We start from the raw sequence: 27,494 nt of genomic DNA, 5'->3' as shown, positions 1-27,494 counted from the left end.
ATAAATAGAAACATCTGAAACTGATTGTTAGGCCTCCGTGTGCAAGCCTGGACCCAGAAAGTCTGAAGTCCTGCCTGCCTCGGCTGATCACCCAGCACCCCAACCTGTGTTCCCCATTATCCCTGACCACCCAGCAGAGCTTCCCCCAACATAAGCTTCCCATCACCCCACCCTGCCATCGTAACTGTTATGATGATAATGTGAATAGTCCTCACCCCACCCTACCATCTTAACTACTCTTATTCCACCCACCACTGTAACTGAACTTATGGTAATGTATACTCCTTGCCCCTACCCCCACCACTTAACTGATCTTACTCTGTAACTTACACGGCCCACTCCAAACCTATAAAACCAACTCCTATCCCATTGCCCTTCGCTAACGCCCTTTTCAGCCTTAGCCCACCTACACCCAGGTGAATAAACAGCCATGTTGTTCACACAAAGCCTGTTTGGGGGGATCTCTTCATGCAAAGCACAGGTTTTAACACTGATGATCAGTAGCTTCCCAATAAGCTCTCAAAAGTTAGGCAAGTGGGCTCAAGCATGTGCATTAAGAGGAAAAACAGCAGAATTTAACTGGTATATGACCTCTTAGGGACTTTGAACTGGTGAGAGAAGATTGCCTCAAGTGTGCATGCATACAACTCCAGTAAACACACTGAGCATGCTCCCCTCCCAAGTGTTTGCAGGTCACTGTGAATGGACAGCCCACCCCAAGGGAAGAATCAGTGGAGAAAGAATGCAAAATCCTGGAAACATGAAAATGTATAAAACTCCAAGTCAAAAGGTCAAACCATGAGTATGTCTTTCAAATCACCTGCTTTGTCCTCTCCCAAGTGTATTTTCCTTCCTTTTGTTCCAGCTCCAAGCTTTTTAATAAACTTTCTGTCCTGCTCTAAAACTTGCCTCAGTCTCTCCTTCTGCCTTATGCCCCTTAGTCAAATTCTTTCTTCTGAAGAGGCAAGAATTGAGGTTAATGCAGATCTGTATGGATTCACTGCAGGTAACAACAATAGCCGTGGCTGTGTTCTCGCTTCCTCAGAGCCCAGAGATGCTTTTTGCACCACATTGCTGCTGCAGGGGGATGGGGAAGGGGTGGTGTTGGCAATTCAGGGCTGTTTTTTCTATCTCTTCAGTGCCTCTTTCAGCAATATGAAGTTAAGACCAGGTACTATGAGGGCTCACCAAGATTTGTGGTTCTTAGGAAGGGGTTTTTTCTTTGTAGATACTTGTTAATTTTGGTGCTCCTGTTGGGGGGATAATCAGTGGAGCCTTTTATTACACCATTTTGCACCAACCTCTGAGTCTCATATTGTGTGTGGCTCCTGCACACTTTTGGACATGGATACATTTTCTCCTGTTTGTTCATTGTCAATTTATTTCAGCAGTTATTTAAACCTTCATAGGGAAAATTTAAACTTCCGTACATATTTTCTATGCAAGTGGAAATATAAGGTTGTAGATGAGAACCTGAGTTCAAGAGTTAAAAAAAAAAAGTAGAATTCACATCCCATCTTCACCGTGTAAACCTGGATGTTATTTAACCTCAATTTCTTCATCTCTAAAATAATGTATTAATAACGGCCTTAGACTGCTGTTTGAGGATAAAATAACAAAGTATAAAGCATATGGTGATTACACAATAAATCATGTTACTGTCATCTACAAATGTTTACTATGACATACTATTATTACCAATTTACTATTTTTAAAAAGACTCAAAGTGTTAAATTCCATGTCATAGTTCACTTTGTTGGAAAACCACAGTCCGTGTCTCTTTAACTCCAGAGTATATTTTTCCTCCAAGTGCATATACAGATACATTAGGTTTTTATTTTTTATTTTTAAATATCAGCAATCTATGTTATCAAGCTCTGGGAAGGAATTCAAAACAAAGAAGCAAAAGCCTGATGGTTACTCTTTGTCCTTGATAAAACATGTGCTAATAGTTAAAAAAAATCCAAGCAGAATATCCCGCTTCAACCTTTTCATCTTCAAATCCGTCTAGTCCTGGCTGTCATGCACCAACAGGAAATATCTAGGATGCTTCTTTGCTACCTGAATTTGTTTGTCTCTTTCTTCCTTACTAGGCCTGCATTAACATTTTCTTTCTTTTATGAAAAAATATTCAAATGCAAACAGGAAGCAAAACACTTAATCCACTCTAGTAGGTCTGTGAGACATACGGCCTGCGGAGTAATTTAATCCAGCCCACCATGGAATCTGAAAATTGCTTCTTCTATCCCCTGCTGTATCCGAATCTGAATGCAGGAAGAACAGTCTCAAAAACAAGAGCTTCTGAGTACTGTTTCTAAGGGGCCAGGCCACAGAGGTGTGCAACAGTGGGGGTTCATGAATTCAATTTACTCATATACAGAGCAATGCAAGAGAAACAACTGTAGTTCCACTCTCCTTTAAAGAACTCTGGGTTAGAATGGAAAGAAAGAATTCAAAGCTTCAATTCATTTAGAGAAAATACAGAGCCAGATATGACCCAAGACGGGAAGGAGACCTTCTGAAAATTCATATAGCTCCCATTGATAACTAATCCCTTGATGAGACAAAACTAACATTGTCACCTTTTCAATAATGATGGTGCTTTCTGCAAACTGCACCTGCCACATATACACTTTAAAAGTTAGAGATTTCTGTTGTTTTATGTACACAGTTTAAGAGCTGATGACTTTTTAGATCCTTTAGGGGAAAAAATAGTATATAAACTTGCCTAAGCATTTTTGAAAAGGGTCTTGGATATTCTTCTTGAGTACATGTGATTAAAATACTTAATGATGCCTCCGCAAAAATAAAAGACTCTCCATTTTAAGGAGTTACATCCCTTGTAATAGTCTCATTAATTTGTTCTCTCATAATGCTTACTCAAATTTATTTTTATTATATTATTTTCTCTTTCTTGGGTTTTTTAGTGAGCTTTCATTACCCATAGGGCTGGAGCATGTTTAAGCATGAGCATCACAATTTCATTAAGTTAATTCAGTGGCCAAGAAATGTAGTTCTTCATAAATTAGACATCTCCAAGAAACACAATTTGTTAGAGATGTTTTCAAGGATTAAAACAATTTCTTTTTATTCAGTGAGTCATCATCATTGCAGCCTAGAACACATCAAGGCACACAGAAGATGGCATACAAGCCTCCCTAACTGTATGCCATTACTGAATTTGGAATTAGAGAATCTTCTGTCTTATCTTAGTATTATCTCTTCATCCAGCTGTCCATTCAGTTAGTCTATTTAACAAATAATTTTTGAATATTTTTATATCTGTAGGTGCCATAGGCAAATATGAAAAGGCAAAGTCCCTGAGGGCTAGCTTAATGGATTAGTCATCTCTTATTTGCTGTCTGAACCTAGCCATGTCACTTAAACTCCCTGAGTTCCAGTTATTGTATTTACTAAACGGGGATACTACTACTTCATAGCCTTACTGTGAGGATTAAATAAAATTATCTATGTAAAAAAAAGTGCCTCGTACATCCCAGATGTTCAAAAAATATTAATTGGTGATGACTTCCCTGCTCAATGTAAATAGAACACAGTGACTGGGACATTATTATCCCTTTCTCTCTTAATTTTCAACGACCAAGAAGGATCTTCTCACTAAGAAATGACCCTTAACCAACATCTCTTTTTCATGTAAAACTACATTAAACTCTGTACATCCAGTCTGCTGCATTTCTTTCCATTCTCATCCTTGGGGAAAAAAAACTGCTCCATATTATGGAAATCTCTAGAAATTTTTCATACCTGCACTTTCCCCAAGTCAAAAATTTACTTATATAGTTTACTTTTACACTATTGAATGCAGCCAGGATCCAAGCCAGATTTCCCTACCCAACAACATATATACATCTTCAAGAAAAAGTCCTCACCTGTAAGAGTATACTCAAAAATAGGAAAAAGCGACTCTTATACCAGATGCATAGATAACAACATAAGGACACAGGAAATATGAAAAAGTAAGAAAATATGACACCTCCAAAGGTACACAACAATTCTTCAGCAATACATCTTAATGATAAATAAACTTTTGAAATCACAGATAATGAATTGAAAATGCTGATTTTAAAGAGGCTCAGTGCAATACAAGAACATTCTGAAAAATGATACAAAGAAATCAGAAAACCAATTCAGAATATAAGTGACAAATTTACCAAAGAGATAATTTATAAAGGAACTAAATAGATTTTCTGAAATCAAAGAAATCATTAAAATAAACATAAAAAAGTTTTAAAAAATTCAAGAGACTTGATGAGGGGTGGAGCAAGATGGAAAAATAGAAGCCTAGACCATTTGCCCCACCATCACTGCAGGACCATCAATTTTAACAGCTATCTGTACACAGAAAAGCACTGTTACAAGAACTAAAAATCAGGTAAGCAATCACAGTACCTGGTTTTAACCTACTGTCACTGATAGAGGCATTGAAAAGGGTAGGAGAGAAAGTCTTAAATCACCAACACCACCCCTACCCCATGTCCCAGCAACAGTCATTCAGTCTGTAAACTTGGGGGAGGGAGAGCACAGAAACTGGGGGACTTTACATTGAACTCAGTGCTGCCCTTTCACAACAGAGAGCAAAGCTGTGCTGGTCTCAGCTAGCACATGTACATGGAAGGAACATTTGGACCGGACCTAGCTAGAGGTCCATCCCAGTGGTTGGAATCTGAATTTCCCAGCAAGCCCTGCCACCATAGACTTAGGTAAACTTGAAAGGCAGTCTAGGATACAAGGACTGCAATTCCTAGGCAATTCCTACTGCAGGGATGGGCACAGTGCCAGTGAACTTAGGGGGCATGGGATCTAGGGAGATTTCAGCTTGGGTGACCAAGGGAGTACTTGTGCCACCCCTCCCCAACCTCAGGCAGCACAGCTTGCAGCAATGAAAGTTACTCCTTCCTCCTGCTTAAGAAGAGGAAAGCAAAGAGTAAAGAGGATTTTATCTAGCATCTTAGATGTCAAGTCAGCCACAGAAGGATAGGGCAGTGGGCAGTCATGAGGACCTACTCCAAGCCCAAGCTCCCAGACAACATTTCTAGATACATCTTTGGCCAAAAGGGAACATACTACCTTGAAAAGAAGGAACCAGAATTGGCACGATTCATCACCTACTCACTACAGAGCCCTTGGGCCCTAAATAACCAGCAGCAATACACAGGTAGTACACCACAGGCCATGGTGTGTGAGATATGCTGGCTTCAGGTGTGATCCAGCACATTCCTAGCTGTGATGTCCATGGTGAAAAACTCTTTCTATCGCACTGAGCTTCTTTAAGATCAATATTTTGAATTCTTTATCTGTGATTTCAAGTTTCTTTATAATTAAGATGTATTGCTGAAAGAAGAAAAGCTAAAAAGGACTTTGTCTTGCACCTTAGGTACCAGCTAGGCCACAATGAGGTAGAGCAACAAGCAGGCTCTTGGGGTCCCCGAGTCTAGGCCTAGACTCTTGGACAACATTTCTGGCCTGGACCAGAGGAGAGCTTACTTCCTTGGAGGGTGAGTCCCAGATGTGGCAGTATTCACCACAAGCTGACTGAGGAGCCCTTGGGCTTTAAGTGAATGTCAGTGATGTCCTGGTTAAACCCCTTGGGCTGGCGATGGTGGTAACCAAAGAAGAAAGAGGCTCTCTGCCTATGGTAAGGGGAGGAAAGAGCAGAAAGGACTTCGTATTGTAGTTTGAGGGCCACTTAGCCACCACAGAACAGAACATCAGGTAAATTTCTAAGGATTATATCTCCAATCTCTGGCTCCTAGACACCATCTCTGGACCTGTCCAATGCCTCAGGGAGTTCACTGCCCTGAAGGCAAGAACATCAACCTGACTGGCTTCATCACCTTCCAATTGCAGAGCCCTAGGACCCTGTGAACATAGGCGGTAGGCAGGTAGTGGTTACAGTGGGCATTGGGCAATACCCAATGCTGTGCTGGCTTCAGGTATGACTCACTGCAGTCCTAATGGTGGTAGCAACAGGAGACTTGCATCGCCACATCCCCAGTTTAAGGCAGCTCAGAACAGAGAGAGAGAGAGAGACAGACAGACAGACAGACTCCATTTGTTTGGGAAAAGAACAAGAGTCTCTGCTTAAATTCAGGGAATTCTTCTAGATCTTATCTAGCACCACAAAGGTGCCTCTATAAATATGCAGAAAACACAGCATTATTGGGATTGGAGGCCAAGTCCCTTTGAATAGCTGAAAAGCCATCCCAAGAAGGATGGGCATAAGGAAATCCAAACTGTGAAGACTACAATAAATACCTAACTCTTTGATGCCCAGACAAAACAAACATCTACAAGCATTAAGACCATCCAAGAAAACATGACCTCATCAAATGAACTAAATAAGGCACCAAGAATCAATCAAAGAGTAACAGAAATATGTGAGCTTTCAGGCAGAAAATTCAAAATGGCCACGTTGAGAAAAATCAAAGAAATTCAAGATAACACAGAGAAGTAATTCAGAATTTTATCAGATAAATTTATCAAACATATAGAAATAATTAAAAGAATCAAACAGAAATTCTAGAGTTGAAAAACACACTTGACATACTGAAGAATGCATCAGTCTCTTAACAGCAGATGTGATCAAGCAGAAGAAAGAATTAGTGAGCTTGAAGACAGGAAAAATACTGTCAGAGGAGAAAAAAAGAAATTTAAAAAATGAAGCACACCGAAAGGATTTAGGAAATAGCCATAAAGTGGCAAATCTAAGAGTTATTGGTCTTAAAGAGGAGGTGGAGAAAGAGTTAGGGCCTAGATTCTTTATTCAAAATAATAATATCAAAGGACTTCCCAGACCAAGAGAAAGATATCAACATTCAAGTACAAGAAGGTTATAGAAAATGAAACAGATTTAAACCAAAGACTACCTCAAGGCATTTAATAATAAAACTCTAAAAGGTCAAGGATAAAGAAAGCATTTTAAAAGCAGCAAGAGAAAAGAAACAATATACAATAGAGCTCCAATATATATGGCATCAGACATTTCAGTGGAAACCTTATAGGCAAGGAGTGTGTGACATGGCATATTTAAAGCACTGAATGAAAAAGAAAAGAAAAAAACAATCCTAGAACAGTATGTCTGGTGAAAATATTCTTCAAACATGAAAGAGAAATAAAAAACCTTCCCAGACAACCAAAGTTGAGGGGTTTCATAAACACCAGACCTGTCATACAAGAAATGCTAAAGGAAGTTCTTCAATCTGAAAGAAAAGGATATTAATGAACCAGAAGAAATCATCAGAGGGGACAAAACTCACTGGTAATAGTAAGCATACAGAAAAACACAGAATATTATAACAATGTAATTGTGCTATGTAAATTACTCAATCTAAAAGACTAAATGAGGAAAATCAAAAATAATAACTATAACAACTGTTCAAGACACAGTTCAGTAAGACATAAAGAGAAACAACAAAAAATTTAAAAGTGGGGGGATGAAGTTGAAGTGCAGAGTTTTTATCAGTTTTCTTTTGGTGTGTTTGTTCACGCAATCACTGTTAAGTTTTCATTGGTTTAACGTAATATTATAAGATAGTAGTTATAAGTCTCATGGTAACCTTAAATCTAAAAACATATAATAGATACTCAAAAGTAAAAGGTGAGAAATTAAGTTACACCACCAGAGAAAATTACCTGCACTTAAAAGAAGACAGGAAGAAAGGAAATAATGAAGAAAAGGTCACAAAACAACCAGAAAAAAAAATAAAATAATAGGCAAGAGTAAGTCCCTACTTATCAATAATAACATCAAATGTAAATGGACTAGATTCTCTAATCAAAAGACATAGAGTGGCTTAATGGATGAAAAAACAATACCCAATGGTCTTGTTATATTATAGGTGAACAAGAAACACACTTCACCTATAAAAATACATATAGACCAAAAATAAAGATATGGAAAAAGATATTTCATGTCAATGGAAACCAAAAAACAGCAGAAGTTGCTATATTCATATCAGACAAAGTAGATTTCAGACTAAAAGAAGAGACAAAGAATAAAGAATTAAATGAAATGTCATTATGTAATGAGAATGTGTCAATGCGGCAAGAGTATTTAACAACATACACATGTACTACACTAGAACATCAAGATATATAAAGCAAACATTATTAGAGATAAAAAGAGATAGACCTCAATCAAATAATAGCTCGAGACTTCAACATCTTACTTTCAGGATTGGACAGATCACTGAGATGGAAAATTAACAAAGAAACAACAGCCTTAATCTGCACTGTAGATAAAATGGACATAACAAATATTTACAGAACATTTCATCCAATGGCCGCTTTCATCCTTCTCATCTCATGGGTCATTCTCAAAGATCGACCGTGTGTTAAGACATAAAACAAGTCTCACAACCTTTAAAAATACAACATTATCAAACATTTTCTCTGGATGCAACAAAATTAAACTGCAAATTAATAAGAGGAATATTGGAAACTATACAAACACATCAAAATTGAACAGCATTCTCCTGAAAGACCAGTAAATCAATGAATAAATTAATAAGAAAGTTGAAAATTTTCATTTAACAAATGATAATGGAAACACAACATATTAAAACCAATGAGATACTGCAAAAGCAGTATTAAGAGGGAAACTTATTGCTGTGCCTACCTCAAAAAAGAAAAAAAATTTTAATAACCTAAAGGTGCATCTTAAAGAACTAGAAAAGCAAGAGCAAACCAAACCTAAAGTAAATAGAAGAAATAATAAAGATCAGATCAGAAATAAGTGAATGAAATGAAGAAAACAATAAAAAAGTTTTTCAGTACAGAAAAGCGCAAGACTCAATGGCTTCACTGCTAAATTCCACAAAACATATAAAGAACTAATATCAAACCTCCTTAAATTATTCTTAAGAACATGGGAGGAGGGAATACTTCCAATTGCATTCTGTGAGACTAGAATTACTCTAATACCAAAACGAGACGAAGACACACCAAAAAAAAAAAAAAGTACAGGACAATATCACTGATGAAAATTGATGTAAAAAGCCTCAACAAAATCCTAGCAAGTCAAATTCAAAAATACATTAAAAAGATCATTTATCATGACCAAGTGGGATTTATCCAAATCATATCCAAATTAATCAATGTGATACACCATATCAACAGAACAAAGAACATAAACCATATGATTATTTCAATTGATGTTTAAAAACATTTGATAAAGTTCAATATCCCTTCATTATAAAAAAAAAATCCCTCAAAAACTGGTATAGAACACAGCTCAACATAATAAAAGCCATGTATGACAAACCCACAGTTAGTATCACACAGAATGATACTAGTTCTAAGACTGGGATCATGAAGAGGATGCTCACTTTTATCACTGTTATTCAACAGAGTACTGAAAGTCCTAGCTAGAGCAATCACACACACAAAAATTTAAAGGCATACAAATTGGAAACAAAAAAGTCAAATTATCCTTGTTTGCAGATAATATGATCTTACATTTGGAAAACCCTAAAGACTCCACCAAAAAAAAAAAAAAAAAAAAACTATTAGAAATGATAAACAAATTCAGCAAAATTGCAGCATACAAAATGAACATATAAAAATCAGTAGCCTTTCTATATGTCACCATTGAACAATGTGAAAAAGAAATTTAAAAATTAATCCCACACATAAAATTAAATACCTAGGAATTAACTAAAGAAGTGAAAGATCTCTACAATGAAAACTGCAAAACACTGATGAAATAAATTGAAGATTAAAACAAACAAAAAAAATTGGAGGATATTTTATGTTCATGGATTGAAAGGATCACTATCTTTAAATGTTAAACATCCTTACTCCCCAAAGCAATCTACAGATTAAATGCAATCCCCATGAAAATACCAGTGATATTATTTATAGAAATAGAAAAAAAAAACTCCTAAAATGTATATGAAACCATAAAAGACCTACAGTAGCTGAAGTTATCCTGTGTAAAAATAACAAAACTAGAGGAATCACCTAACTTTAAATTAAACTACAGAGACCTAGTAAGTAAAAGAACATGGTACTGGCATTAAAACAGACATATAGACCAATAGAACACAATAAAGATCCCAGAAACGAATCCACATAACTATAGTAAACTCATTTCTGACAAAGGTGCCAAGAACACACATTGGGGAAAATACAATGTGTTCAATAAATCTTCCTGGGAAAACTGGAAGAAGAATGAAACTATACTTTTGTCTCTATCCATAGACAAAAATCAAATCAAGTTGGATAAGGACTTAAATCTAAGACCTCAAACCATGAAACTACTATAAGAAAACTTTGGAGAAACTCTCCAGATTACTTGACTGGGCAAAAATTTCTTGAGCCACATTTTACAGGTGTAGGTAACCAAAGCAAAAAAGGACAAATGACACTCCAATAACAAGAAGCACACTTAATGTTTAGGTTTTGGTTTGTGATACTATTTCCCACTAAAAGGATCCTCAGAGAAATGGCTGTTCCCCAGGGATTTTACAGGGAAATAGCTAGATAAATGTCAACATATTTTATACCAGAAAGTAAAAGAGTGCTAAAAATAATGTTGGAATGTGTCATAAGGATATAGAATTTGGGTTGCAGGGGCTCTTGCTACCCAAATCTAGGAGAACTGAGGAACAAGAGTAATGGATTACAAACTACTAGAGAGAATAATGGGTCACTAAAAATGATATGAGTCTACACTGATAATATTTATTCAAATGAATGAATGTATAAGCAAATAAGGGCTGAAAAAAAGTTCTTGCTCATGATAGAATTTCAAGTGAATACAAAGTTTCAATCATCAGAGTAAAGATGGGTTCAGGGAAGGATCATCAATAGATGCCAACTCTAGGGGCAAAATTTTGACGAGGATCAGAATATTTTCAAAGTCTTCTCACCAATTATGTACTACATGCAAGGGAAAAACACAGTAAGTGTACCACAGCAAAAAATGACAATACATGAATTGAGTGGACAAAATTAATATCAATAATGAGCAGCAGGTAGACATCAAGTACTTAAGTATGAAAGACACTGAAAGACTCACTATCACCCATATAGCACTCCAGATCTGGAATTTATAATCTGAAGAAACATTAGACCAAGCCCAAACAAGAAACATTCTATACAATGTATTTTTCAAAGGACTATATTCTTTACAAATTTCATTTTCATAAAAGACAAGGAAAAGCTGAGTATTCCAGATTAAAGAAGACTAAAAGAGACATATTAACTCAAAATAATACATGATCCTAGAATGAATCTTTATAATAGAGGAAAACATACTGTAAAGAACACTACTGAACCATTGACTAAATTGGAAATGTGCACTGAATTATTTAAGGTAAAGGATCATAATGTACACAATTTACTCTGAAATTATTCAGAAAAAAATATAAATGCATACACACATATCCATTTACTTATATACATATATACAGATGGATAGATGGATGGCATGTGGCAAACAAATAGGGCAGAATATTAATAATAAGTGAATCTGGGCAAAGGGTATACAGAATTTTTTTAATTCTTGTAGTTTGAACTTAAAAGTTACAAATAAAAAATTAATGTAATTTTAGTAGTGAAGACAAACTATGTGAATATGGCACAGCTTAGCAATGCTGTAACCAGGGTGGGGAGGGAAGTTGGGAAATGCTTGGAGTGCTAAGGAAAACCTGAGAAGAAACTGTGAAGTATTTGAATTTATCCTGAGAACACAGGAGATGTATAAGAAAGTGAAGAAAATCTTTCACTTGTAAATGATAAAAAAATCAAATAGAATTGTTTAATAGAACAAAAAGAAAACTGAAGAGACTCATTATTCCCCAACAGGTGATACATTGAAATATAACAGTAAAAAATCTTTAGTTTCATGGTAGACTGTGCAGATTGCTGTGTTGATTCTCTAGGCTACTTTTCTGCAGCACAGTAATCTGGTACATTAAAATAAAAACTTCAGATAAATTTAACAGAGTTATTTGAGCAAAAAACAATTCATGCATTGGGCAGTACTCAGAATCAGAAGAGGCTCAGAAAACTCCAATAGCAGCATGAGCAGTGAGCTTGCTTTCACATGCTGACTAGCAGAATAAAAATAAATAAATCAAGAGATTGTCTACTGACAGGCATTTGTTTTATTTAGGCATGGTGTGATGAGACATTTGTTGTACTTGGGCATGGTCTTATCAGATGGCTGCTTGTGATTGGCTGAAGCTCAGATGTTTGCAATTGGTTGAAATCCAGGTATTTGTTACAAAAAATATACTCCTAAGTTTGTTTGTTTATGGACTAAGTTAGGTTGCAGTTTGTTATAAATGAGCTCAAAGTTCAGAGACATCCTGAAGCTAATTTAACAGCTATTTAATATAACAGATGAAATGTGCCTGGGGGGAAAAAGTGAGTGTCAAGTATGGGAAACACTGCACAGCAGAGAGTCTGGTCTTAGAGATTCACAATGTATAAAAGTATGTTAAGGCTCGAAGAATTTCAGAAGTGGTAAAAATTTTAAAAACATGATTTTATTTAATCCAGTGTTTGTTAAACATTTAATAAGAATTATTTTTCTGGTGTCATAGGATGTATTCTCTGAAGTAGAAACTGAGATGAAGTTTTAGGTACCAGGAAAAGTATTGCCCATCAGAGTACCTCAGCTTCCCCCAGGTTCTCTATGCAACATTCTCCCTTAGTCACCAAGTGAGGAAAACCATGCAGTTGGCTCTCTGCAGCTGAGGCCCATCCTGAAGAAGCTGGAAGCTAGAAGTCTATGTGACCACAGTTGGCTGAAGCATTTCCTATAGCTGAGCAACAGGTGCTTTCTTGAAGGGGGTGTATTTCCATGTTGTTCTCATTTATCTACACTGCTTTCCATTCTGCAGAATGCTTTAGGAAATGATACCCTAAACCTTTAAGAGCAAGCAATTTATCTCTCAAATCAAATATTAATTAAACTGCCAGAGACAGAACACTGAGGTATAAGACCATTGCTCTTAAACATAACTTTTCTTTTCTTCATCTGTGTCTGTCCCTGATAGTATATTCCTGGTAATAGGATATATTATTAAAGAACTATATTTGCTTGACATAGTGTTTACAAAGTATCAAAGAAGTCAACAGCTACTATATTTGATGATATCTTCTTTGTTCCTAACACATTTCTTTAAATAAAACTTTATATATTTAACATCACAAAATCTCCACACTGATGTCTTATGGTTTAAGATAATGCATTATGGTCACAATTCAATATAATTAAAGAAACACTAGAATCAGTGACAAAAGACCTACCTGGATGAACTACTAACCATTTGTGGAAACATGAGTGAATTCAACCAGTCTTACTTTTTCTCTATGAAAATCGGTTGAGTCATTACATGTAAAAATATTTTGCAAATTGCAAAGCACTCTCAAATGCAGAGACCTTGTTTTGTTATCATTATCTTCATCTAACCTGGCAATATTACTGTTAACATAGGTGATGGAGTACAAACACACAGAAAGATATAGAAGAGTGCAGCCTTCATGTATTTAAACATGTATTCACTCAACAAATACTCTTTTTTAGTATCTATGTTGGATCAGGCATGTTCTGTGTATAGTTTTTGGTACTCATACCACAGATGGGTGTGTTGTTATAGAAAAGATTACAGAGGCATCAGCAGTGGAAGGTTTAGTAAGACATGTATGTAATTTGTTGTTGTGAGAACTGTGACTCCAGGCATAGTCACCTATTAATTAAAGCTGATTATTAGTATTACAAATTTCTGGCAGAGCACTTAGCAAGGGAATGAGAATTCCCTGTTGTTAAATATTTACCATGTGGGTCTGTACTCTCATTTCTATCAGGGCACAAACAGTAGCTACTTTGAAAACTGCTTGACAGCCAATTCACCGATTCTGCCTCCCCTCAAAGAAAGTAAAAGCCAAAAACACATAGTATATTCTAGAATTGTACTATTGAGACAATAAAAGTAGACTAGAAGAGGACCCTACTTGATCTCAGTGGGAAAGTGTTTTCCTCAGTCTCTGTAGCATTATCAGTAGAAAGAATCAGGAAGCAGATGGCAAAGAAATAAAAGAAGGCAATATTTTTTTTTTAAATTAGAGCTCTGTTAAAAACTTCCCAGGGCTCTTAAACATATGAATCATGTATTTCACTCATCTAAAATGTTCTATCTATTCTGACACTATTATATAACACAGAATAAATTAATAACATTTTGGTATATTTCAAGTCCCTCTTATTATCATCTCTTGCAGCTGCAGAGAGTTTGGTAGATGGAGAGAAGTGCAGAATAGAGAGGGAGGAAGGGAGAAAGAAAATAAATTTAGTATATTTTAGTTCATTGACTGTCAGGAGATTTTATAAATTATTGGGGAAAGATACTTAGACAAAATTTAAACTAAATGAATTATTTAATAAACAGATGCCAAGTGGAAATGCATAATTTATTGCTACTATGCATAAGCTAGTTTAAGGATTCCAAGGCTCTTTCTTGTTTGCTTGACTAAAATATTTTTACATACAACCTTGTGTACAACCGAGGGAAAAGTGCAGTACAGTCAGACTCAATTAATCAATCATTTTTCAGTTTAGTTCAGCAAATATTTATACAATGTATAAATTTTCTTATGTGTTTTGAAGGGTATAGAAGTAATTGAAGACATGAGAATTTAAAGAAGAAAAAAAATAGGCATCAACATTTGTTTCCAGATTCATCCTTCACCGAATATTTTAGCATGTTTGCCTTGCCGAGTTGAATGTTTTGGCTACATTTCCCAACTTTCGTCCTGGAATGCTTCTCCTCACTTAGCCCTGTAAACATTTCCTTCAATACATGATTCCAGGGGCTTTTCCCCATCTGCCCAGATGGTGAATACATTCACTTACTGCATTTCATATAGGCACTTCATAAAAAATACATTATAAAACTTATCACGGAATGTGGTTGTCATTGGTTTAGATAAAAGTGTCATCCAGTAAACTGAGAGTTCCTGGAGACTGAGGAAGTTGTCTTATTCTGCTCAAGAAATGGACAGTGTATTAGTATTGAAATAGTAAACACTATGAGAATTGAAATTATAAAGTCGTAAATATATGTAGAAGAATGTACAAAACAATGATTCTCAAACTTTAGCATCCACTCCTCTGTTCCTTGGTTTTCTTATCTCTAAAAAAGGTTTTAATGATATAATTTATATTATTATAAGAATAAAGTTAGTTAAAACAAGAAATTAAGTCAAAAAGAGGTATGGAACTAATTGAACTGTTAAAACTTGAACAGTACTAACCCATGGTAAGTATTCAGAAAGTATAACAATAATATGACAGTGGTGGTGGTGGTGGTAGTGATGATGATCACGATATCTGTAAATTCTTTGGGAAAGTGGTTATGAAATTATTTGAGTGAGTGAATATTGACAGAATTTACTTTTAGCTTCTGTTCTGCCATAAGGTAGATATATAACTTGGGTAAAATATTACACTTCTAGAATCTTAGGATCTCCATCTGTAAAATGAGAGGTTTGGAAATGCTTTTGCTAAGGTTTCTTCCTACCTTTCATGTCTTTATTTCCTTGTATAAGCAGATTTCCTGCATTGAATGTAGCCCACTTATTTGTGATTTTAAGGTAGAATATTGATCATCAGTGATTTTTAAGTTGTTATTCTCTAAAGTGGGGCTAGAATAAATAATAGAGCTGTTACTTAATATGGAGGTCAATGGTGTAGCAAAGCAGGACGGAGCAGTGAGAAGAATAGCTTAGCTAGTTGATAAGTTTTCCTCCCATGAGCAGGAAAAAAATGGTAATTATTTGCTAATAATAGCAAATGTTAGTACAACCGGCACTGCTAGGGCCTGAACTACTACTTTGTTAAATGAAATGAGATTAGCAAACTGACCTCAAAATTTTCTCTCTGCAAGTTGTCGAATGCCCCACTGCAAGAAAAAATGTATTTTTCTGGTAACCAAATTAGAGTAAGAGCAATTCCAGATGATTATTATGATACCTATAAAATCAATAAATTGCTTAACTTTGTTTCCCTCTCTTTGTCTGTCTCTGTGCATCCTTGTCTCTTTCAGAGGGGAAATTTAGAGGCTGATTTCAGCAGACTGCATGCCTGCCTTGTGAGAGCTACATATCTGGCTCACTACTGCTCCCTCTTCAGACCCAGTTTCCTCCCTTCCACAAGAGTTGTGAACTTCCAGTGGCCCTCTGTTTCTTTTTTCTTTTTTTATTAAATTCCCTATAGCTAACCCATTTTCAAAACCTGATCATTCTCTCTTTTTTTTTTATTTTTATTTTTTTGATATCTCACCTCGTCTCCCAGGAATCCCCTCTTTTTTTCTGCTGTAATTGTTGGCTTTTAGTTCAGGTCACTAATATATCATTTACAGTTTTCCGCACTGGTCTTAGTTAGTTCAATTCAATTTAGTAAGCATTCAGTGACTATCTACTGTAAACAAGCCTGCATACTGGCCAAAATAAGTTAACTGACAACGCAACAACATAAGCCCTCTGTGGTTTCTACCTAGGGTTCCTCAATCATTACATTTTGTCTCTAGCGGGACCATTAGAAATATTCCATTCAAGCACATTCAAACAGGGCTTTGTGAGGTGATGAATATACTCTGCATGTGTGACTACTGAGCACTTGAAATGGGTCTAATACCACTGCTGCGCTAAATTTTTAATTTAATTTTAATTAGTTTTAATTTTAATTCAAATAGATATACTACTGGCAACTCCAATGTGGATTTTAGACATGAGAGAACACTCCTAAAAAGTTAAAGTTACTAGCCCAAGATCACGTGGCTTATAAAAACCCTCAGTAATGTTAAACTTTCTTTTTATTTCTACACACACACACACACACACACACACACACACACACACACACACAGAGAGAGAGAGAGAGAGAGAGAGAGAGAGAGAGAAAGAAAGAAAGAAAGTAGTCTGAGAATGAGAGAGTAAAAGATTAATGTTGCACCTTGTGTCTGAAGGCAGGCTGGCAGCAGAATGCCTTCTCTCTCTGGGGGCCTGTCTTTTTCTGTTAAGGTTTTTTGACAGATTGGAAGAGGCCCACTCACATTCTGAAGAATAATCCGCTTTACTCAATGTTTATGATTTAAATATTAATTTTATCTAAAAAACACCTTCAAGAGGATGTCTAGTCTAGTGGTTGACCAACTATTTGTGTACAATAGGTTAGCCAAGTAGACACGTAATATTAACCCTCCAAGCTCCAAAAATGGAGGCCTATTTGGGGACATATTGCCTAAATTCAAGGAAGCAGTCCATGCTGCAATGTCCTAGGATTTCAGTGATTTTGTTTGAGTGTGTGGTTTTATAAATACAATATTGTAATATTTCACTTGAAACTTCTATTGCATAGCTAGAGAAAACATAAGACACCTCACTATGGACACATTGTTGTGAATATAGATATTTACTTAGTCTGTAATGATCGTTTCTTTTCAAAAAGTTGCATTATCTGGCTCTTAATTTGTTTGCATGACCTAATATCACTCTCTAATTGAGTCAGAATGACATTTTAAAAGAGATTGAAGTAGATAAATTATATCTGTGAATGTAACTGTAATAGGTGTATGATTTGCCCTCCCATCTTCCTCCTGCCTCTATAAGAAAACAAGACACAGGAAAGAGAACATCCCTGCCTATGTTTCAGATCATCACCATTCTTTTTCTAACTCTATCCCTTTTCATCACCAAAATAATTTTCAAACATAATAAACAGCATGTGTCTCATGAAAAGCAGAGTAGAAACCTGTTAAAATTTCTTGGAGTTTCCGTTTTACAGTTTTAATCTTTTTTATGTGAACTTTAAGCATCTCTGTATTTACAGCATTATCAAGTAAAATACAAATGTATCTGGCTCTTCCTATGCATCAGAGTACCCTATGTCCAATTTTCATATGTTAAGAGTGTCAGCACTTGCACTACATAAATAATAAAAATGAATTCAGAGACTCAATATTTATGATAACCTAAATACACTCAAGCTATTTTGAGCCCCTTAAAGCCAAAATAAGAGCTTCTATTTAGATGTAAAAAATACAAAAATCAGGGGAGGTTTATTCTGTCAAAAATAATTATTATTTTTAATAATATGTTTTGAGTAATGACTGTATTAGGAATCTTCATACCAGACACTCAAAAAAGTGAGAATATGAAGTTTCAGTCTATGCCATCATGAAAATTTTAGTTAAGAAAACTACCTTTAACAAGGAAAATAAAGACAGTCGAGGAGGTGCTTCAATATCCTCGAAATGAACTAATCTTGTAGGTAATTCTTTTCACCATGAGCATTTGTGGCTCAGAGAATAAAGGCAAGAAAACCTAGGCAGGTTTCATAACTGCTTTGTTCCAAGCTAGATGCTTGGCCCAGATCACCGCCATTGTATTTGAACATTTGGCCTCCCTAAGAAAGACATACCATGAAGCTTCCTCCTGTAGAATTAAATTGTCAGCATGTCACAGGATTTTTTTTCTTCTGCAGCAGGAATGCATTTGGTTGAAATAGCATATTTCCTGTACAGCAGGGTCCACGTGATATCATTACTTCACATGCACTCTGCATGCCTTCCACTGGATGTTTAGTGTCTATGAATGTTCTCTTTTCAGGGTGTTGCCTACATTTGTCTTCCTCTGCTTGCCTGGGTTGTAGCCTACTCTTACCCTAGTGTTTGATATTATAGACATGGTAACCTACATCTGTCAGCTTTGCTTCAGCTCACTGCCCCTTTCTAAATTATGATAACATTTTAATGGTCTTCCCGGCAACATACAAAGTCTAGACAAATAGATCTGGCCCTATCTACCTGTTGTCCTATACTATTGCTTGCAAGGCTCTACTGATACATTACGGTACTGACCCAGTAGGTCTTGTTTGCTAATAACTTACTATAAAACTACAGTTAAGTTGTTTTTCTCTCACCTAAATATTTTTATAGGTTATTATTAAAATGCATAGATAAGCTGCCAGAATGTATGTAAAGAATGTAATCAAAGATTTGTAATTCTAGATTTATGTATAATAGGAGAAAAAAAAGAAAGACATTGTTTAATTATCTCGGATATATTCTATGTGCCACTTAGGGATTGAGTAAAAGATAACATGATCCCTGAGTCTTAACAACTCGTGACTTAGAAGGGATAGTATGACTTACATGCAAATTGGTAAATATGGATTATTTGCATAGAATATTGAAGTTAATTTATTACATTACCTCTACTGTTGGAACTCAGACTTTATACAATCCTGATCTTTTGAGAGCTATTACTTAAGATACATAATAATTATTTTATTTTTCTTTTTTATTTTTAATTTTAATTATTTTTCTTTTTCTTTCATGTATGTAATAAATTCTGTGGGACAAGCAGAACATGTTACATTTTCTTTTCACAGAATATCATAAATTTTTGCCTTCAGTAACAAAGGTAAGGGAGTTAACAATAAGAACTTACTAAGAATGAGTTATTCTACTATGCTTTTTACACATATTAGCACATTTAATCCCAACAGGAATCTAATAATCATGTTTTAATAAATTTTACCCAATGGGGAAAATGTGACTCAATAGAACTGAACAAACTTCTAAAAATAAAATAGTAGATGGAGCAGAGTCAAAATTTGAAGGCATCTCTATTTGACTTCAAAATCCATAATCTATAAATTGTACCCTAAGGAAAAAATCTTTCTAGAACTAAACAATATAAAATTAAAATCCCAGGTAATTCCTAAAGTTGCCTTCTCCAAATGCAATAAAATTTTATTGAGTGTTTTTCCACAGTACTCTATTTTACTTACTCCAGTATCCCCACATGGGGATATGTTGGTTTCTATACTTCCTTTATTTTCTGTAAACATTCTAGTGAATGGACATAAAAAGCAAGTCTGCTTAGGCTGTTACTATGTCCCTATTGAATAATCCCTAGAACCCACTGCCTCTAGAACACAGATACTTAATATACATTTATTGAATGAATAAACAAAGTATGCCTAAACATAGTGTGAAATTACTATAAAATTACACGGCAAAAAATTGAATACAGGAACAGTTGGATAATCAGAACTAATAACAACCTACCTACAAAGAGAAATGGCTAAATAGAGAAAAAAGAGACTAGGTTCTATAAAGTCATCACTGAAAGTTCACACTAGAACAAAACCACAAAAGTTTATGAATACCAAAATAAATATAAAATAAAAGTTAAAAAAAGAAGGGAGGTCACATAGTGAAACAAAGTAAATATATTTAGTAATTTTAACCTAAAACAATATGAGCTGATGCCAGGTATGGTTGCATGCACCTGTAGTCCCAGTTACTCAGAAGGCTCAGGCAAGAGGATTGCTTGAGCTCAAGAGTTCAAGGCCAGCCTGCGACATAGTGAGACCCTGAGTCAAAACAATAATAATTTGAACTGAGCCCAAATATATCAGTCACATTAACAAATATAAATAGGCTTAGATGACCTAAAAATATTTTCAAATTGGTTTATCAGTAAAATCCCCAAAAACTCAACGTTGCATATAAGCAATGAAACTAAAGGAAAAAGTACTAAATGCAAAATTAAAGAGAAGAGCAAAGGAATAAGGGGAAAATTCAAGAAAGTAATGCAGAGGTTGCAATGTTACTACCTGACAATGTTAACAACCAGGCAAGATGCTTTATGCAAGACAAAAGAACAATATTCCATGACACTACTACATCTACAATTTATAAGAAAGACAGTGTAACCATGAATATCTATGTACCAATCAATACAGCAGCAAACTTCATAAAGAAAACACTGATGGTTACGCAAAAAAGAAAAATAGTAGAAACTTACTAATATAGGAGACTTTGACAAAGAACCCCTTGTTCTGAACAAATTGAGCAGACAAAAAAATATATAGCATATGCAAGTTTAATCAAAAATGTATAATATACCATCAGTATATATCAAATTTTGTAATCTAGAACATATTCTACAAATAAAAAGTACACAAAGAAATTGTAACCTTCTCTTCATGCCCACAAGCTAATCAAAAACCACTCTAGTGAAACAAGCCCAGATTTGTTTTTTGCTGTAGCACATGAGTCTATACCCCAGAATAAACGATGGGATGTGTCAAGAAGATGTAAGGAATGGCTTGTCCTAAGATTTGGCCCTATGCTAGATAATCTGAGAAACAGTTCAAAGAACAGGGGTTTTCTCAGGATTGAGTACTATCACAAAGCAGGGGCAATTTAATGATTGGATAGTTTAATTTTTATTTAGGAGTCAGGAGAAACTAGATGGAGCTTAATTATAATTAGTAAAAATAAGCAATCACTCATGTGAGATAAGAGAGTGAGACGGTGGGTCATTTTTTATAATTTGCACTGTTCTAGGTTTTGTTTTTGTTGTTGTTGTTTTTGGTGTTCCAACACAAATGTGTCTTCACCCTGTTTTATGCTGTTGCATTATGGTCGAAGAGTTACTGTAATTGATGTTGGTGTTCTATGAAGTTCTGACAAATCCACCATTTAGGGTAGTCTATGAGACCTTGATTTCTTCAAATAGTCAATGTGGAGATTTTAAAGACACAATCCTAAATTCTTTGATACTAATCTTTTCAAGCAGAACTTAATCCTCCACCCTTTTGGCTGTGGGCTATTCTTGGTGACTCATTTCTAATAAATAGAATATAACAGAAATCACGGGACGTCATTTTGGAGATTAAGTTATGAAAAGACTTTAACTTTCATTATGGTCTCAGGCTCTCTCTATCTCTGCCCCTTTCCCTCTTTTTCTGATCATTTGCCCTGGAGGAGCCAGCTGCCATATTTTGGGAAGCCCTATGAAGTGCTCCATGTGGTTAACAACAGAGGACTCCTGTGAAGTCAGCATGCCTGCAAACAACCATGTGGGTGAACTCAGAATAGTAGCCTTCTGCCACAGTGGTGTTACCAGATGAATACAGTCCCAGTGGACATCAAGATTAGAACCTCGTGAGAGGCCCTGAGCCAGAATCACCCAGCAAGGCTGCTCCCGACTTCCTGACTCAGTGAAATGATGATGTGACAATGTTTGTTGTATTAAGCCATTAAGTTTTAGGGTACTTTGTTATACAACAATAGAAAATGAATAGTTAATGTTATAGAAAGTAAAAAGTTTAGACTAACTGGGACTAAAGAATAATATAGCAATAGCTAACAGAGACTAAAGAAATGTAAAAAGCAAATACAAAATCAATTACAAAACATAATTTGTTGGCATAAATTTTGAATATGCAGTGAAAAAGAGATGATATTAAGAACTATTTCTCAATTGTGATAATGTTTTTGTAGTCATATATTAGAATGCACATATTTTTGGGAAATGCAAGCTGAAGTCTTTAGGAATTAAATGCCATGATGTCTCTGCAACTAGCTTTAAGATGGTTCTGCCATAAAAATTGTATACCCATCCACATAGAGTAAATATGGCAATATATTTATAATTGCTAAGTTATTGAGTAAATGGGAGTTCATTCTTTTACCCTTGAGAAATTCAAACATTTCTCTAGGCTTAAATTTTTTCATAACAAGCAGGTGGAGGAAAATTACATAAAGGTGTCCTGAAAAAATTTTGACAAAACGAAAAAGAGTCTAAAAGCATGTCAAATCCTTTCAACTAGTAATTCCTTTCCTTGAAATGTAACCTAAGAAAATAATGAGATGTGGAATAGGTTTGTATATCAGAAAATTTCATTCAGTGCTGTTATCATTGTAAAAATTTGGAAACAATGTAAATTCCCAAAGTAGAGAATGAGTAAAGAAATCATGATATAGTCATGATGATATACTTTATTGTGATTAAAAATAATGTTTTAAACATGTCTAATAACATACACAGGGAATTGGTCAATGTTTAATACTGAATGAAAAATGAAAGATAAATATGCAGGAAGATTTTTAAATTACATAATACTGTATAAATTATATATGCATGTTTAATTTTATTTCTGAAAGAAAATATACCACAAAAATGTTAACATCTATGGTTAATAGAATTACACTGGGTATATATGGATTTTTGTGCTTCTCAACTTTTTTTCTAAAAGGAGTACAGACTACATTGATAATCAGAAAATATTGGTAATTAAACTAACCATTTTTAGATAATTATACTAAAATGTTCACATAACGTGTTGTAAAGACTTTTATTCTTTATAATGAAAATGCTTTGAGGAAGACTTATGCTATAGCAACTAGGTATATTGTGAACATCCAAAATATAAATCAACCCTTTTACTTTTTTTTTCTTTTTTTTTTTGTGTAGCACTTAGCATATCACAATTCAGTATTTACTGGCATTGACCATTCGATCTCATTTTCAATGGAGTGACTTTTCTTTTTTGTATTGCCATCTTACAGCTAAATTTGTAGTTGCTACTTTCACCCTTGGTAACTGGCTTTAGCTCCTCCTTGCTTCATTCAGGACGAACTTGCTACCTTTGCATGGTCCTCAGTCTAAGACATTGCAGTTAAAATTCCCTAAACGCTTCAGTCTATTGCTTGTCATATAACTTGGAGTTTTGAACATATTTTAGGCAAAAAGTTATGTTTCTTCTTCATTTCTTTTATGCCCTTGCTATGATGGATCAATCGTACTTAACATGAACTTTGAGTAACTTTTGTAAACATGTTTACTCAATCTCTTATTGGTTCTCTATGTTTAAACAAAATGCTTTTCGATGATAGAAGCAGCCTAAGTTGTTAAATCGCCAAAAACACTGGTCTAGTTCAAGTACACCTTACTTGATTACAGATGTCTAAGTCAGTCTCTTTTCCTCTAGGGCAAAATAAAAACAAAATATGTTTTTATGAGCTTTAAGTGAATTGGTACAAAAGTTGGATCCAGATGGATTGTACAGCTCCTACTTGTAAGTTCTCAGTTCTTCAGAATATATTTGAGGAAATCTATTTAATGTGTTGAACAAATATATGTTGCCACTTTAGCAGCAAAAGGTTGCTGACCTTTTTTTTCCCATCACTGTTATAGTATTTCTTACTTTCCTGTGTAACCATCTCTGTGTCGCATGTTGCAGGTACACAAAGATGACTAAGACATAGTTCTGGCCTTCAAGGAGTCACACACTTATGAGAAATACGGACACAGACCTATATTGGTGATTTCACAAGTACTATGAAAAGAGATATATGCACAAGGTATATGAGGAAAGAGAGGGGCAAATAAAATGTAAACCCAGGAGTTCACATATATTTTAGAACTATAAAGATAACCTTTTTTAGATTGTATTTTATGCTCATCTTCATTAACAATAGGGCCAGATTTATACATCTAGATACCGTTATGCATTGAACTTCATTTTAACTATAATGACATTATTTTCAAAACCATCGCTACTAACAAACTAGGTTCAAAAATGTGGGAAGTGAAGTCTGCATTAGTAAAAGTTTGAAAAAGATTTAATTTTCGTTAACATAATTACAATTGGACTCTTCTCCTTCTTGCCGCCTACTGTCTTTTTTATTTGTGACAGATTTTGTATACTCATTTCAAACCAAACAATTTTTTCTTTTTGGGGGCTTTTGGTTCTTTCATTACTTCAGTCTGCAGCTGGCACTTACTTAATCTTTTATTGAGAAATTGCAATGATTTTAGAGAATGGCATAGGCAATATTTCCACCAGATTGAGGCAACACATTACGTATTAACATTTCCCATGAAAAAGTAAATCATTTAGTTCTGAGAATTATATTGCATTTAAAACCCTAAAGACAATTTTGCATGTTATCAAATAACTTTGAATTTCTAAATTATTCTGATTTAATAACGATATTTATAGAATAACACTGAGCATGTCATATGTCGACATATGTTTGAAACTGCTATTGAATTTTCCTAGTTTTGGAAGCACACGTGCCTCTACAGATAGAGATGATGATCAGCAATTGCTTGAAGATGGCAGTGATATTTTTAAAAGATCATTTTATTTGTTATTAAATTACCCAACCAAAGTGTGATTGGCAGGTTTTGCCACATTTTTGACACTTTTCTCTTTTTGGAAGTTAGATTTAGATGCTCTTTTTGGTATTCCAAGCTTTTCCATTTTTATGATTTCACTATAGGGATGTAGTTCCTATACATTCCAAGTGTCTTGCCCTTGTTATTTTACGTTTTGTTCTACAGTGACCCAAACTTTAGCATCTCATGCTAATTAATGTAGTTTTACAACTTCAACTATAATGTCTTTATTTCATTTGGAGAATAATTGTCACTTCTGACCCTCTACCTATGAGAACCTAGACTTCAACACAATAAAAAGGAAAATTTTCTTTCATTGTGACTTTATGTTAAAGAGAAAGATTTGATATATTTATTGCAACATTAAATAATTAAGTCTATGAAATCACTTGGCACATAATGATTACTAAGAAATATGAGTCTCTTCCATCCTTAATTACAAAAGAAATATGAGTCAGTGGTCTTCAAAGTGGAGTATGAATGCCTTTAGGGGAAGTGAAAAGAGTTACCACTGGGTTAGAAAAAAAATCACAATTTCACATGCTACTTTTTATTACTATATTAAGTTGTCTACTTTATACGTCATATTACAATTATATAGATCAGTACAGATTTATAAGAATTTAGTTTTCTGTATTGGAACATGCTCAAAAAGTGTGCAATTCATTGGATTAAATGAGGTTGCTCAAATTTCAGTCGTCACATACTATTTTGGAAATTTTGCTGTACTTGACAATTGCCAAAGGTAATTTTAATGTACCGTTAAAAAGTATACAGTAAAAGGTTTGGAAATCAAGAAAGTGAAAGCCCATACTAGACAGAAGATATACAGGTATGTGATTGATAGATTAGATAAATAGATGATAGATACATAGATAATAGGCGGATGGATAGATAAACAGATAGAGAGATAATAGACAGACAGACAGACAGATAGATGGAGCTAGATAACCATTATTCTCAGAAGACTTTAGGCTGAGCTTAACATGCTTGAACCGTCTGTGGTCATCCTCAGTCCCACACCAGTAATTTGTGTGTTCTATGTAACTGGATTAAAATGCCCCTACCTTTGTAGGGGCATTTACTTTGTCCTAAAAAGTAATATAGCTGCAACAACATTATAGTATGCTAGCAACGTCTGTGTAATATATATTATGATAAATGTATAATTACTAAAAATACAATAAATAAATTGCAACAATACCACTTAAAATATCATCCTCTCATGTCAGTCCAGATACCCATTCCATTCTCTGGATAATTAGCACAAAATGCCCATTGGGTTTGATGATCAGAAAGGCAGGTGTGTACCATGAACATGAGACACCTCAGACAGGGCTTTCACTTAACTCTGTCATATAGCAGCTCTAAGCCTGAGCAACTAACTCATACTCTCTGAACCTCAGATTTTTCTGCAGTGTGGGCATGACAGTATCCTGAGGGAAAGTCGTGAGGTTCTGACACTATATTGGGGACCACTTCAGTGCATGGTAAGCACTCAGTAGATTAGAGCTACTAGCTCTTTTAACTATTAGTGTCCTTGTGTTTGTAGTTCTATTGGGTCAGAGGAACTTTCAGTTAATATTGAGGCCATGAGTCCAGCCTTTGTAAGCCTTCATATGCTGTCGTATCTCTGTTCTATGCTGAAAGCTCAAATTTATGACTGTGACAAACCAGGAAATTAATTTCAGATCCAATTTTGCAATCTCTAGCATTCCTTTCTTCAGGTATCTAAATGTTGATTTTCTACATCGATGTTCATACACCACATATGAGGAAATGATCTGGTATCTATCTCCAAAATTGCTGCTAGATCTCAGTGCTCACAGCTAATATTAAGAGTCCTCACAGACTCATTTATTCAAGTTTCTGAATTCCTTGAACTTCGTCTAAGGTGGATACACATATAAGCCTTTCTCATTCTTCTTTCAAAATGAAATTTCCTTTCAGGCTTCTTCTCTGCCCGAAGCAGGAAACAACTCTCCTGCTCCCCAGCACCTCCCTGTATGTTTTCACAATATTACGAGGCACTGTCTCCTATTTGGAATCATTTTGGCTTATTATAAGGGCTCACACTGTACTTCATTAGCAGGGCTGCTGTGAAATTATGAAACATTTTGGTGAAAATTACAAGATATTTAGACTTGTTTCTTGCTGAAAATATGCAAAGCCCTTCGGGGAAAACACAGACAGATGGTGTTTGAGACATTTATTGTTTTTCCTATGTATTTGTAAACAAATACCATAAATTAAGCATTTCAGAATGATCCTTAGAAAATCTAGTTGCAAATTAATATATAAATTGATATCAAATTAAAGAAATTGGGATACCCATTTCCATCATTCCAGTGCATTTTTTTTTCCTGTCTGTACTCTGTTTTGAAAATGTCTCAGAACAGATCCAAAACTGATTGTTGAAAAGCTCCAGAAAAAAGCAAAAGCAGCAGAATTTTTTTTCTCCAGGAATATTTTTTGTAACT

Source organism: Sapajus apella, unplaced genomic scaffold, assembly GCF_009761245.1.
Source record: "Sapajus apella isolate SASKATOON/1434 unplaced genomic scaffold, GSC_monkey_1.0 scaffold42, whole genome shotgun sequence".
Classification (NCBI taxonomy): domain Eukaryota; kingdom Metazoa; phylum Chordata; class Mammalia; order Primates; family Cebidae; genus Sapajus; species Sapajus apella.
Note: the sequence above shows the minus strand (reverse complement) of the source record.